Source organism: Panthera leo, chromosome B1 (assembly GCF_018350215.1).
Source record: "Panthera leo isolate Ple1 chromosome B1, P.leo_Ple1_pat1.1, whole genome shotgun sequence".
Lineage (NCBI taxonomy): Eukaryota > Metazoa > Chordata > Mammalia > Carnivora > Felidae > Panthera > Panthera leo.
In genome coordinates this window covers 171,502,122-171,518,370 of record NC_056682.1, presented here as the reverse complement: position 1 = coordinate 171,518,370, position 16,249 = coordinate 171,502,122, and the positions used below count along the sequence as shown (strand labels likewise).

The 16,249-nt window shown below is 36.8% G+C and overlaps 1 protein-coding gene across 2 annotated transcripts in view; it reads right to left on the bottom strand.

Annotated features, from left to right (window-relative positions):
- The window catches only part of PDS5A (PDS5 cohesin associated factor A), a 136,228-nt gene that overhangs the window by 118,085 nt on the left and 1,894 nt on the right, over positions 1–16,249 (bottom strand). The window lies entirely within an intron of this gene.

Genomic DNA, 16,249 nt, shown 5'->3' with positions numbered 1-16,249 from the left:
TTATCACTCCTTCTCAGCAGTAGAACCAGGCCAAAATTTGTAAAAATCAGTAAAGACTTAGATGATGAATAACCATTTCAATCCCCTGACCAAAAGGACACTAACTGACCTTATAGAACATTATGTCCAACAAACAAAATACACATTCTTCCCAGGTGCAAATGATATGCTTGCCAAGTGAGGCCATATTGCTAGGTTAAAAAAACAAAACTTAATACATTCCAAGACTGTAATCTTATAGAATATGTTTTCTGATCACAGAAATTAGAAATCATTATCAGATACTTACAAATACTTCAAATATTTGGAAATTAAATCACAATTTTTAAAGAACTCATAGGTCAAAGAAAAAAATCACAAAGAAAATGAGAAAACATTTCTAACTAAATGGTAATGAAAACATCATAACTAGTGAGATGCAATTAAAACAGTGTTTTGCAAGAAATGAATAGCTTTAAAAAGCCTATTTCAGGACAGTGGTTCTCAAACCAATTGGTGTTTCCCCCCCCAGGAGACATTTGGCAATGTCTGGAAACATTTTTAGATGTTTTTACTGGGAGGTATGGGCCTGGAACTGGTATCTAGTGGGCACTTTTGTAGGATGCTGCTAAACATCCTACAATGCACAAGACACCCCCCCCCCCCCCCAAAACAAAGAATTACCTGTTCTAAAGTGTCAAGAGTGCAGAGGTTGAGAAAACCCTGTTAGGAAACCCAATCTATATTAAAAAAACTGAAATCAACAGAAAACAAGAAATAGAGAAAATTATCAAAACCAAAAGTGAGATCTTTGAAAAGAGTAACAGATTTAACAAACCTCATCCAAGACATCAATTTTAAAAAGAGAACCAACATGAGGAATGCAACAGGGGAGTATTACTACAGAGCCTATAGACATTAAAAGAATATCAACTTTATGTGGCCAAATAACTTAGAAGAAATGGACAAATTCCTTGAAAATACAGTTATTACCATACATTGTTGGTGAAATTGTAAAACAGTACAACTATTCTGGGAAAAAGACTAGCAGTTGCTTACTAAATTAAACATAACCTATCTTATGATCCAATGACTACACTCATAGGTACTTATCCAATATAAATAAAAGCATATGCCCAATACAAGACTTATACAAAAATGTTTATAGCACCTTTATTCACAATAGCCTAAAGTACAAACAGTCCAAATTTCCATCAATACAAGAATGGTAAAACAAACTGGAATATTCATACAATGGAATAGTATGGAGCCATGAAAAGATACAAACTAATGATACATGGGTGAATCTCAAAAACATTACGGTGTATGAAAAAGGCCTTGCACACAGGTAAATACATACTATGTAGTTCTTATATGAAGTTTTAGAAGAAGCAAAACTAATCTTGGTTTTAAAAAACTATAAGTGTGGTTACCCCTATGGGGGTAGTAAAGGAGCAGGGATTAACTAAAAGGGGGCATGAGGGAACTTTATGGGATGATGTTAATGTTCCATATCATGATAAGAGTTTGGGCTAGGGGTGCCTCCGGGGCTCAGTCGGTCAAGCATTGGACTCTTGATTTTGGCTCAGGTCATGATCTTACAGTTGTGTGCATCAAGCCCCACGCTGGGATCTGCGCTGGGAATGGAGTGTGCTCAAGGTTTTCTCTCTCCCTCTGCCCCTTCCCCGCTTATGTGTGTGTTCCCTCTTTCTTTTTTTACCTCTCAAAAAAAAAAAAAACAAAAACCCTAAAAAAGAATTTGGGTTATACATGAACAAGCATCTATTAAAACTCATCAAACAGTAGTTAAAATATGTATATTAATTACCCTCTCACACAAAAAAACTATACTAACCATGAATTAATGATACTCATGGTAAAGTGTTTAGGGGTAAAGTATATGATGAATGCAACTCACTTTGAAATACATTAAAAAAGGATGGATGGATAGATGTATTCATACACACATACACACAGACAAAAAAGCAATATATAGCAAATCCAGTTCGATTAGATAAGAATTGATTCAATCTCTAAAGCTAACAATCTGACAAAAGAGAGATGTTTACTTCTGTGCATAAATATTATGTGCCTCAGTCTGTTTTTTTTTATACATCATGTCCAGCATTCAATCAAAAAAGATGGGGGGTAGGGGAGATAGTTCCATTGTCAACAGATAAATAAATTAGTAGAAGCATACTTAGAAATGGCCCAAATGCTAAAGCTATCAGACAAGTACTTTAAAATAATTATAATATGTTCAAAGATATAATAGAAAAGGTGGACAACATGCATTAAAAATGGGGAATTTCAGCATGTAAACAAAAACCGTATGAAACTGCTGAACATTACTGAACAGACTGTAGGCACAGTAGGAAAGGAGAAAAAAATGAAAAGAAATATTTCAAGAGATAATAGTATTTTTCAATAATGAAAGATAAACTATTCATCCAAGAAACTCAGAGAACCCTATGCCAGATAAATACAAAGAAATACATAAAAGATATGTAACAGTCAGAAAAAGAAAAAAATCCCAAAAGCAGCCCTCTTACTAAAGGATAGGGTGATTTGCTATTTGAAATGTTTTAATTACTATCATATATTTCAAGCACTGCCAGTTTGCAAATAATTAAAGTGAGGTGATAAGTGATAAAGCCATAAACACTGTATTTTTGATGATTCAGAAATCCCACAAGAAAAAGAAAAAAGTCCCACAGGAATCAAATCACACATGTAAATAAGAACAATTAGTTTTGGAATGCCACAAACTATTGAAAATGCAAAACAGATCAATGCTTACTGACCCTTCTATTTTGGAAAAAGTACAACTCTCATTAGTAAAATATATACAAATTACCAATTTAATTTGAATTTTTTAAAAACTCCAACATGCTATATTTGTAGCCATCAGCTCAAATTAGAAAGACTAGGTTAGAATGAGACTTCATTTGGAAACCCAGAATGTCTGCTTTCATAAGTAAATAAACCCATCAAATGAGCTTGTAAGCTAATTACCCTTAGGGATTATTTTTGCTAGATTAAATTTGTATAACTACTAGTAAAATTGTATAACAAAATGTGGATTAATAAGAGTTCTAAATAATAGACTTCCACCAAATAAGGTAAACGAGGTCACGGTATACATAGTTGTGTGCCTTCCAAATAAATTCAAATGTTTTCAGGATAGAGCTAAGTTTAAAATAATTAGGGAGTAAAGTTTGTTTCTGGGCAGAATTTAAGCTTAATGTAAAAATCCTAGAACTAATTTTAAAAATCTTCTTTAGATAAAATTTTTGAGAATAGTTAATATGAAATCTAGCAATAAGTAAAATATCTTTCTGGGGTTCTCAGTGCATATTCTCTGTATCACGAACACTGGAGGGACTGACTAAAAATATAGGGGGGAAAGTGCAAAAATTGAGCCCACCTCTAAGCTACTAAATTGGGGGTGGAGGGTGGGAGATTACCACATAATCTAATTTTTTTAAGTTTATTTATTTGGTGGGGGAGGAGCAGAGAGAGAGAGGGAAGGGCAGAGAGACAGAATCCAAAACAGGCTCCAGCAAGGCAAGCGTTGAGCACGAGAAGGTGGGGCCCAAACTCAAGGACTGTGAGATCATGACCTGAGCCAAAATCAGAAGTCAGGAGCTTAGGGGCACCTGGGTGGCTCAGTCGGTTAAGCATCCAACTTCGGCTCAGGTAATGACCTCCCAGTTTGTGAGTTCGAGCCCCGTGTCGGACTCTGTGCTGACAGCTCAGAGCCTGGAGCCTGCTTCAGATTCTGTGTCTCCCTCTCTCTCTCTGCCCCTCCCCTGCTCATGCTCTGTCTCTCTCTGTCACAAAAATAAATAAACATTAAAAAAGAAAAAAAAAATTAAAAAAAAAAAAGAAGTCAGGAGCTTAACCGACAGAGCTACCCAGATGCCCCTCTAATTCTTTTTAAAACCAGGTATCTAATTATTTTTAATGTTTATTTATTTATTATGAGAGAATGAGATTCACTTTAAACATTTTGAAAAAAATATTTTTTTGAGAGAGCATGCATGTGTATACACATACATGAGTGGGGGGGAAGGGTAGAGAGAGAGGAAGAGAGAGAATCCCAAGCAGGCTCCTTACTGTCAGCACAGAGCCCCATGCGATGCTGGATCCCACTAACAGTGAGATCATGAACTGAACCAAAATCAAGAGTTGGACACCCAATTGACTGAGCCACCCAAGTGCCCCAGGTAATATTTAAGAATTCTACAAATCTAAGAACCACTAATGTAGATTAAAGTATCCTCATTATCTCCAAGATTTAAAATCTTCTGCATCCACCCCACTTTGGGTGAGCATGAGCCCTGTTTTAAAGCGGGTAAGCCCCATTTCTCTCTCCCTCTGCCCCTTGTGGGCTTCTCTCTCTCTCCCCTTCTCTCTGCCCCTTGCTCACTTATGCCCTCTTTCTCTCTCAAAACAAACAAACAAACAAACAAACAAACAAACTTCTGCATCCAGTTAAAATCTGGTAAATTTGGCACTCAGAGTTCCATTTTGGCCAAGTAAGAGAAGTCAAAATAAGGAATATTAAGAGAACAATTCAACTCAGATAAAAAAAAAAAAAAAAATAAGTAATACATAAATAATAAACATTTGAGATTTTCCATGGTAAAAAATATATATATGAAGGGGGGAAGGATATATAAGCATGGCACTATTTTATTTTTTAATTTACATCCAAGTTAGTTAGCATAGCACAGACAATTTTTAGGGCACTGAAAATACTCTAGATGTTATTGTAAAGATGAATACATGTCAATATGCATTTGTCCAAACCCAAAGAATGTGCAATGCTAAGAGTAAACCTAAGGTAAACTATGGACTTTGGGTGGCTGTGATGTGTCAACATGGGTTCATTGTTGATAACAAACGTACCATTCTGGTGAGTAATACTTATAATGGGGGAAGTCATGCATGTGGGGGGAAGGAGGTACAGTAAAACCTTGGTTTGTGAGCATATTTCATTCCAGAAACATGTTTGTAATCCAAAGCACTAGTATATCAAAGCAAATTTCAAGAACCACTGGCTCAATTGTGATCATGTGACATTCATATTGCCAGACATCCCTCGTTTATCAAGTTAAAATTTATTAGAAATGTATGCTCATCTTGCAGAACACTCACAGAACAAGTTACTCACAATTCAAGGTTTTACTGGATTTAGTGTATATGGGAAATCTATACCTTCCCTTCCTTCAATTTTGTTGTGAAACAAAAATTGCTCTAAAAAATAAATTCTTTAAAAAATGTTTTAAGGGATTATTTAATAATATGGATATACTCATTCTGTATCATTCAATGAAAATGAAAACAATACATTTATAATATAATCAAAATTTTATTTAGAAAAATTTTAAAAAGGAATATGGACTCTGGGTGATGATGATGTGTTAATGTCCACCAGCCATAACAAAACATACTACTCTGGCACTAGATGTATGGGGAGGAGGAGATGGGGAAAAGAGGGGGGATAGGAGGGCAGACAAAGTTGTTGGGAACTCTGTATTTTTTTTTTTTTATGTTTATTTATTTTTGAAGGAGAAAGAGAGTGTGTGTGCTCACAAAAGCAGGGGAGGGGCAGAGGGGGGGGGGACAGAGGATGCAAAGCAGGCTCTGCAGTGCCAGCAGCAAGCCTGATGTGGGGCTTGAACACATGAACTGTGAGATCATGACCTGAAGAGCAGTGGAATGTTCAACCAACTGGGCCACCCAACTCTGTACTTTCTATTTAATTTTGCTATGAACTAAAATTGCTCTTAAAAAAGTCTATTTAAAAAAAGCATTAAGTGATTAATAAAAAGTATAGAAAAATATAAAGAATTGAGACAGCAATAGTATGTTATAATTTTAAAAATTTGATATCACCTAAAAGAAATGAATATAATAAACAAAATTATTTAACATTACTCCCAAGAGATCTAAAATCAATTTCATTTTATTACTGCCTGATGATTTCTACCACTTTTTTCAAAGCAATTTAGGTACATGCTTCAAGAAGAAAACCAATTTCTAAACTTCTGCCAAAAACAAACTAGTCTTCTTATACATGCTCACTCATCCTTTAAACATTTTTATTCAACGATTTTCTTTCTGTACAATGAAAAATTTACCTCTACTTATTTTATAATGTCTAGATGAAGGATATTTAATTCAGACATTTGAAATTATAGGACAATTACACATTGCCACTGAACTTACTTTTCAAGTATTAAACTTAATAATTTGGCATCAATTTATTATTAACATTTGAGGACATGAGCTAAGTGAAATAAACCAGTCACAAAAAGACAAATACTGTGTGACTGTACTTATATGAGGGATCTAAAGTAGTCAAACTCTTACAAACAGAAAACAGAATGATGGTTGCCAGGGGCTGAGGGGGAAAGGAGTTAAGTGGGTACAGAGTTCCAGTTCTGCAAGATGAAAAAGTTACAGAAATCTGTTGTACTAACAATGTGCACATGGAAGGGGCAGAGGGAGGCACACAAAAAATGCACAGGGGCACCCCTTGATTTTGGCTCAGGTCATAATCTCACAGTTTGTAGGTTCGAGCCCCAGGTCTGGCTCTGCACTGACAGTGCGGAACTTGCTAGGGGTTCTCTCTCCCTCCCCCTCTCTCTGCCCCTCGCTTGCTTTCTCTCTCTCAAAATAAATATATATATATTTTAAATGCACATAGTTAATGATGCTGTACTGTGGACTTAAAAATGATTAAGATGATAAATTTTATGTTACGTGTTTTTCAGTACAATAAGGAAAAATCAAGCAAAGATTACATTTATCAGCGGAAATAAAGAGTTAAGTTATATATGTATGTATAAAAATTGAATACAAACAGGGGCACCTGGGTGGCTCAGTCAGTTGAACAGGAGATTCTTGATTTCGGCTCCGGTCACAATCCCAGGGTCACGGGATCGACACTTGCATCAGGCTCTAAAGATTCTCTTTCCCTCTCCCTCTCCCTCTGCCCCCTCCCCTGCTTGTGTTCTCTCTCTCCTAAAATAAAAACTGAATACAAACAGAAACCAAGTGTATATATATAAAACTGATAACATAATCATACAAAAGAATTCAAATTCAAGTAACTAATAAATATGGTACTCTGTACAACCCTAGGGGGACAAAAAAACTGTAAAAAAATCTTGCAAGGGATACTGATATAGCACTGAATTTTTTCTTGAGCTTAGATTAGGGTAGTACAAAGAAAACAAATTTATCAAAGTTAAGGGAAAACAGGGTTTATACTGTAGGAAAAGGATGATACAAATAGGAAATGGAGGGGTGCCTGGGTGGCTCAGTTGGTTAAGCATCTGACTTCATCTCAGGTCATGATCTCATACTCTGAGTTCAAGCCCCATGTTGGGCTCTGTGCTGACACCTCAGAGCCTGAAACCTGCTTCAGATTCTGTGTCTCCCTCTCTCTGTGCCCCTCCCCTGCTCGTGCTCTCTCTCTCAAAAATAAACAAACATTAAAAAAAATTTTTTAAAAAGCAACAAATAGGAAATGGAGAAGTTTAAGAAAAACTGCAGTGCTGGGTTTTTTTTTCTTTTTTTTAAGTAAGCCCTGCACCCAAGGTGGGGCTTGAACTCACAATCCCAAGATCAAAAGTTGCATACTCTAAGGGTGCCTGGATGGCTCAGTTGGTTAAGCACCCAATTTTAGCTCAGGGTCATATCTCATGGTTCATCAGTTTGAGCCCCCCATCAGGCTCCACACTGGCAGTGCAGAGCCTACTTGGGACTCTCTCTCCCCCGCCTCCCCTGCTCATTCTCTCTCTCTCTCTCTGCTTCTCCCCTACTTACACGTGTGCTCTCTCAAAATGAATAAACTTAAAAAAAAAAAAAAAGTTGCATGCTCTATAACTGTTCCAGCCAAGTGCCCCTGCAGTGTTGGATTTTAATTAAACAGAATGAATACATGGTTTAAAGTATTTATGTGCATTTCTTAGGTCTACACACTGAAAGGACCTGGATAAATTAAATCCTACTACCAATGTGAACATGATGCCAATGCCTAGACCTTGGTTTATAAACACCACTCTCTACTGAAAATGGAAATAGGCCTCTCTGGAAAAAATGAGCTATCCAAATCTGGGGCAAGAAAGCACAAGGTGAACAACTTGTACCAGGAAAAAAAAAAAAAAAGGAGTGCTGAAAGACTCAGAGAGACATGTCAAAAAGATACTAGATGTTTCAAAAGGACACCAAAGCCAGCATGCTCATTTTGGGATAATTTGTCTCTCAAAGAGAATAAAGATAGTAATATATTATAATGCATTGAATGAAGAATCCATGACTATTTTTTTTTTTTAATATTTAATGTTTATTTATTTATTTTGAGAGAGAAACAGCGAGAGAGAGAGAGAGAGACAGAGAGAGAGACAGACACACTGTGGGGGAGGGAGAGAGAGAATCTCAAGCAGGCTCCACACTGTCAGTACAGAACCTGATGCAGGGCTCAATCTCATGAACCATGAGATCATAACCTGAGCTGAAATCAAGAGTTGGACACCTGACGGACTGAGCCAGCCAGGAGCCCTCATGAGTAATTAAAGTGGAGTGGGGGCAGGCTCTTCTCTACGGATGTAGAAGGAATGATAGAATCTACACATGTAGAAGGAGTGATAGAATCAAAAAAGGTGACATTTTGTAACAACCAAAGTAGATGCTAAATCAGGTAAGTAATTGCTGGAAAACAAATCAAACTGCCACCTTAAACATTCCTTATTAATTGCAAAGTGGGGAAAGGTACATTTACAATGTAAAGAGTTGACCAACTGTAACCAAGTGATCAAATTTAGCATAAACCAACTGGATAAAATGACATTTTACACCTCCTGATGATGCAACTAACTATACATTACCACTTGCGTGGTAAAGTACTTGCTAAAAAAAGTTCAACCTGAATCTAAGCATGAGGCAATGAGACAAAAATAGACTATGGAACTCCTATAAGGCAAATGCTTCAAAAATGTCACATCGTAAATAACTCTCCCCTCCAAAAACAGTGACAGAACTTTCTAGATTAAAGTAGACTAAAGAAACATTACAAATGCAAATGATCCTATACTGAAACTTGGATGGAGGAAAAAACCCAACTGTTAAATAAAAGTCATTTTTAGGGCAACTGGGAGAATTTTATTATGGACAGTATAACAGATAACTGTACCAATTTGAGTGTGATAATGATCATTATTCTAAGAAGAATGCTGAAGCATTCACAGGCAGAATGTCATGATTTCTGCAGGTAGCTCTCAAACAAAAAGTGTAGGTTTGTCTCCCTCTGTGTGCGTGTATATGGAGAAACATAAAAGCAAACAAAAGTAACAAAATGTTAACAATTGGTAAATCTAAGTGAAGGGATATGGGTGTTGAAGGTACAATTTTTTCCAACTCTCCAGAAGTCTGAAATGTCTCAAAATAAAAAGTTGAGGTAAATCTTTTTCTTTTTAAAAAGAGAAAGAGAGAGCCAAGTTGGGGAGAGCAGTAGAGGGAGAAAGAGAATCTTAAGCAGGCTCCAGGCTCAGTGCAGAGTCCAACCTGGGGCTCAATTCCATAACCCTGGGATCATGACCTGAGCCAAAATCAAAAGTGGGACAATCAACCAACGAAGCAACCCAGGCACCCCCCAAAAAAGTTGAGATAATTCTTTTTAGATAATTCCTAAAAAGGGGGTAAGCACTGGAAAAATCATCATCATAATTAGGCAGAAATACTCTCTAATAAAAATTCAAATAATAAAAGAAACAGGATTTTAAGATCAAATCATGAGACTCTCCCATAATTTTTCTCTAGCACATACAATTTTTTTTTTTAATTTTTAAAAATGTTTTATTTATTTTTGAGAGAGAACGTGAGCATGGGAGGGGCAGAGAGAGGGGGAAACAGAGAATCTAAAGCAGGCTTGGCACCGTCAGTGTAAAGCCCAATGTGGGGCTCAAACTCAAGAACCGTGAGATCATGACCTGAGCTGAAGTCAGATGCTCAACCAACTGAGCCACCCAGGTGCTCCCCATTTATTTAAAAAAAAAAAAAAAAAAAAAAAAAAAAATTCTTACAAATTTTTCCTACAGTATTTAAAATAAACTTTACAAATTTAGCAAGTTGGCTGCAGATATATACTACTGTTTTTGAAATTAAGTGTTTTTCAGATTTATGAATACAGCTACAAAGTTTGTAGTTAGCATACTCTAATTTGTCATAAGAGCTCCTGTGGTAGATTAAAGATGGCTACAAATTCCTTTCTTCTTCCATTGAGAAGCAATCATTTTTTCTCCTATTGAATGTAGATTGGGCCACAACTACTTTAACCATTAAAGTAAGGTAGACATGACATTGTCAGTTCTGAACCAAGCCTTTAAAAAGTACCGGCAACTTCCTCCACAGTGTCTTAGAGCCTTGAAACCATGCAGAGAAGCCCAAAGATTACATCATAGATAGGAAAAAAGAGCACAGCTGAGTTCAGCCTTACAGCTGTTCCTTCCAAGGCACCAACTGTTTGAGAAGTCAGTGTGGATCTTCTAGACCAGTCTAGACACCAGCTGAATACTACTGAATGAGCACAGTAAGCCATGTAGAGAAGAATAATCAAGCTAAGCCAATACTTACCCAAATTCCTGATTCACAAAATTGTTAACAAGAAAATTTGCTCACAGATGTCAAAAGGTAGAAGCAACCCAAGTGTCCACAAATGAATAAACAAAAGTGGTTTCACACATACACACACACACACAAGACACACACACGTACACAGTGGAATATTATCCAGCCTTAAAAAGTAAATTCTGATACATACAATGTGGATGAACTTTGAAGACATTATCCTAAGTGAAACAAGCTAGTCACAAAAGGACAATATTGTATGATTCTTATACTAGGCTCTTAAGAGTAGTCAAATTCAGAGACACAAAGTAGAAAGGTGGTTGCCTAAGCTGGGGGAAGGGGGAATTAAGGAGTTACTGTTTAATAGATACAAAATTTCAGTTAGGGTACATGAAAAAGTTTTGAAGATGGACGGTAGTGATGGTTATACAACAATGTGAATGTGCTTGTTACCACAAAACTGTACTTTTAAAAATGACTGAAATGATAAAATTTATGTTATATTTATTTTGTCCCCTGCCCCCTACTTGCTCTTTTAAACACTAGGTTTGGGGTGTTTGTTACACAGCAGCAAATGACCAGAACAGTTCCTCTATGCAAATGGAAGTCTAAAATAAGAACTGTGCTACAGTTAGTATTACTTCACAAATACACATTGGCTATATTTTAGGGGTTCATTTTAAGAAATCTTGCCTATTTTTTTAAATATTTATTTACTTATTTTAAGAGAGAGCAAGTGCACAAGCAGGGAAGGAGCAGAGGGAGAGAAGGAGAGAGAAAATCACAAGCAGGCTCTTTGCTATCAGCGCAGAGCCTGATATGGAGCTCGATCTCACAAATGGTGAGATCATGACCTGAGCCAAAATCAAAGGAGTCAGACACTTAACTGACTGAGCCACCAGGCACCCTGCCTATTTAATTTTTTAATTTCTTAGCAGAATCTTTTGCATTAAAACAAATATTAAAATATGATATATGGACAGAACTGAGACTAGAAGTTACATACTGAATTATATGTAAAATTAGCATCCTATGGGGCATTTAGGAATAAACAAAATTCTTTCATGGAAGTGAAAATAATTATAACCAAAGTATGTATTTCTGGGGTCCACCTGGAGGAAAAGAAAGGAAAAGATTTCACGGCCTTCCTGCCTCTAATCTATTCTTCCCCTCTCCCAACCTACATTTGATGAGAAAAGAGTGATGCTCTACCTTAATCAAGCACTCTATATCCTAATTCCTAACTATATCAAACAAGGCATACTACAGAAACCAAAAGTGAGAGCGTGGGGCAGAGGGGAATTGTGGACACATAGAGGAAAGTGACAGAAAAATACAAAAATACAGAAATAACAGCTGGTGGGAGAAAAATGGGGGACATATTCACAACAATAAAACCCTATTACTTAATCTTTCCTAATTCTTAGCACCAAAGTAATAAAAATTTTGATTTCTGTGAAAAAAAGAATATGGCAGATTTGGGTATGGAGTTAATAGCCAGAGAACTGTCTGGGGTTACTGAGCTCTTAAGACCAGGTAATAAGAAATGGACATAAGAAACGATCTTTGGGGCAGCTGGCTGGCTCAGTCAGAGAAGCGTATGACTCTTCGATCTTGGCACTGTGAGTAGAGATTACTTAAATAAATACATACATACTTAAAAAGAAAAAAGAAAAAAGAAAAAAAAAGAAACAATCTTTAACCTGCCCGCCCCTCTCTCTAAAAACCAAGCCTTATCAAGGACTTCCCATTTCCAAAAAAGCAAGTAATGAACAAAATGTGAATAGCATGTAGTTCTGTGGTAATACATGATATGAGACAGACTGCATATAACAAATTGTGGGCAGAAGCACTTAATGGAACTTTGTACAACACTGTTTATAGGTGTATTTGAATATGTTATAAAAGTTATCAGACACGACTGCTACATTAGTTTCAGAATCCTTAACTATATAGAAGGCAGGCCATTTGTGAACTATTGATCTTGATGCTTAATGTAACCTTAGTAGTAAGCTACCTGCTATCCTTTCTAACAGATAACTAACTTTTGTACAGCATATAATTGTACCATATGTAAGCAACAAAACTGTTTATTTATTATTATTATTTTTTTAAGTAGGCTTCACACCCAATATGGGGCTTGAACTCACAACCCTGAGATCAAGAGTTGCATACTCTGAGGTGTCAGGTGGCTCAGTTGGTTAGGTATCTGACTTTGGCTCAGGTCATGATCTCACAGTTGGTGAGTTCAAGCCCTGCCTTGGGCTCTGTACTGACAGCTCAGAGCCTGGAGCCTGCTTTGGATTCTGTGTCTCCCTCTCTCTCTGCCTCTTCCCACCCCCTGCCCACAATTCTGCCTCTCTCTGAAAAATAAATAAAACATTAACAAAAAAAAAAAAAAAAAGAGTTGCATGCTCTACCAACTCAGCCAGCCAGGCAACCCTAAATAACAAAACTGTTAATGATCATTTTCAGCTTTCTGTAACTAGGGTTAGTCACAACATCTCAGACTCCATTTCTTCATCTGGAAAATCGGGACAAAACCAAATAACCTCTAAGCTACCTTTTGGTTCTAAAATTCTACACCTCTACATTATCATCTCTGGTATATAATCTCAGATAAAAAGTTGGTTGCCATTCACAATATTTTCAAACTATCTTATTTCAAAAACAAAATTATTTCTCTATTCTATTACTATCTTTTCTAATCCAACATTCATTCACTGAACAAGTATCTGTTGGGCACCTATGTTCCAGGCATTAAATTTGGGAGTTGGCAGGGTATAAAAGTAAACAGACATGGTCCTTGTATTCACAAAGATTACATATAAGTTGGGGAGACAAACCCAATATACATATGCATAAATGTATACCATAACTGTAATAAGTGATACGAAGGAATTAAAAAAATATGTAATGGGAAATCTAAGAGACCTCCTCTAAGAAGAACAAATGAGTGACAGAAGAACAAATGAATGACACATGAAGTTGAGACGGGTACACATATGGATCACATAATGTGGAATCAGTTTAGGCAGAAATGAACATGGCATGTACAAGGAAGTGACAGAAGGCCAGTGTGACTGGACATAACAATATGTGAATTCCTTAGAAGCTGAAATTAAAACTTTTTTTTTTTTTTTTTGAGAGAGAGAGAGAGAGAGAGAGCGCGCGCACATGTGCCAGCAAATGGGAGAGGGTGAGAGGGAGAGAGAGAGAATCTTAAACAGGCTCCACGCCCAGCGCATAGCTTGAAGCCCAAAGCAGGGCTCAATCTGACAGTGAGATTACAACCTGAGCCAAAATCAGAGTTGGATGCTTAAATGACTGAGCCACCCACGCGCCCCTGAAATTAAAGTTTCTAATGTATCTAAGTGTTTTAGCAATTCCAAAGACCTACTCTAAGAACTACTTTCAAGAAAGTTTCAAAGCATCATAATACCTTCTAATGTTAAAAAAGAATGCTGTCCTACATCTTGCAAAACAGCAAATTAACTTAGACTCCTTTCTCTTTTCACTTTACCATTTTCAAATGCATAATAAATATCACAACTTCTTAGTTCTACTCAGTTTAGATTCCTTTGAAGGAAATCAGCTATAAGAATGAAAATAAATATGATGCTATTGTTCTGGCTCTGCCATTTAGTTGCTCTATGACTGATCTTGGTGCATGTTACTTGGCCACTTTGGGCCGAATTTTCTCTTCTGTGAAATATGGGGAGTTCCAAAATTTCTTTTAACATCTTTGTAAGTCCACAATTATGGTTCTCTTGTAAAAATGCTTGTTCCATTCTTAAATACTGAAGAGAATGGACCAAACATCTCTGAATTCCACTGACCAAGATTTTACCTGCCTTTAAGCCCTATTTGTATTTATACAGCATTTGAACATTGTTGCTATAATTAAAAAAACTACTGAATTTATAATACTGGTGCATAATGGTCTAATAAACACAAAAATTATCAAAAATAGTTAAACACTGTTAAAAATCTCCACTTCCTATGAGACAGTACTACTTTAACCAACCAGGGATTCCTAGAAAGTACAAAGTCAAAACAGATTTAGAAAAACAGGGGAAAAACAAAATCATAAGACTGTTGAGAAAATTTAAAAAAAATTTTTAAGATTTTAATGTTTAATTTTTTTGAGAGAGACAGAGTGTGAACAGGGCAGAGGCAGAGAGAAAGGGAGACACAGAATCCGAAGCAGGCTCCAGACTCTGAGCTGTAGCCTGACTTGGGGCTTGAACTCAAGAACCTGCAAGATCGTGACCTGAACCAAGAGTGGGCATTTAACTGACTGAGCCACCCAGGCACCTAAGAAAAGCAAAATTTTAGCAGGATATTCAAAATGGTTCATATGTATGTTAATTTTAACTTCCAAAAGAACTCATAAGAAATAGATAGCCTAACCCAGGAGCACCTCAGTGGCTCAGTTGGTTGAGCATCGGACTTAGGCTCAGGTCATGATCTCACTGGTTGCTGGGTTTGAGCCCCATGCTGGGCTTTGTGCTGACAGCATGGAGCCCAAATTCTGTCTCCCTGCCTCTCTGCCCCTTCCCTGATCATGCTCACTCTCTCTCAAAAATACACTTTAAAAAGAAAAAAAAAAAAGATATTCTAACTTAATGCTCATTGTAAACTTGGTCATATGCCCATTTATATAACAGTATTTCTGATAATCTAACTTCAAGCACAAAAGTACATATAGTTGTAACTCCTTTTTTTTTTTTAATGTCTATTTATTTTTGAGAGAGAGAGAGAGAGAGAGAGAGAGAGGGAGACCGGGAGCGGGGGGAGGGGCAGAGAGGCAGAGAGAGAGAGAGAGAGAGAGAGACAGACAGACAGACAGACAGACAGACACAGAATCCGAAACAGGCTCCAGGCTCTGAGCAGTCAGCACAGAGCCCAACTTGGGGCTCGAACCCACAGACTGCAAGATCATGACGCAAGCCGAAGCCAGACGTTTGTGGTAACTCTTTTTTAACCAGATTATCCATCACCAGAAATCAAGATTTCAATATTCTTAATATGAAAATAAAAATTAAAAGATCTATTACTTAACAGCTTTGTATTTCATAATTTTTCAGCATCTCCAAACATTCAATATAACCTTAAGGAGCATCAATCAAGCACCTCACTTCACATATACCTAGTATCAAGTTTATTTTAATGGAAGCTATTGTGTCCTCTTCCTTCCCAAGAGGCAACAAATTGCAGAATCTAATTAGATTTTAAAAACTAAGCTACAGGAATACTTTAAATATTTATTAAACACTCACAACATTGTAAACACTTACTAGGCACTACACTAAGCTCTAAGAACAAAGGGGCAAGATGATTCCCTAAAAATACACTTTATCAAGTTGCCCAAGATAGAAATACTATCAACATTGTTTCTTCCCTCACTTCCCACCAAGTCTAATTGATTTCTAACTAGGAAACATTTCTTAGATCCTTCCCTACCTCTCTTCTCACTACCACAGCCCCACTTCAAGATTTCAACATCTTTCACCTATGTTCCTATTAACAGTTTCCTAGCAGGACTCCCTGCCTCAAATCTTTCCCTTTCCTTGCTCCAACGTAGCCCCAGTTGTGACAACCAAATGTCTCCAAGGTGGGAGTGGGG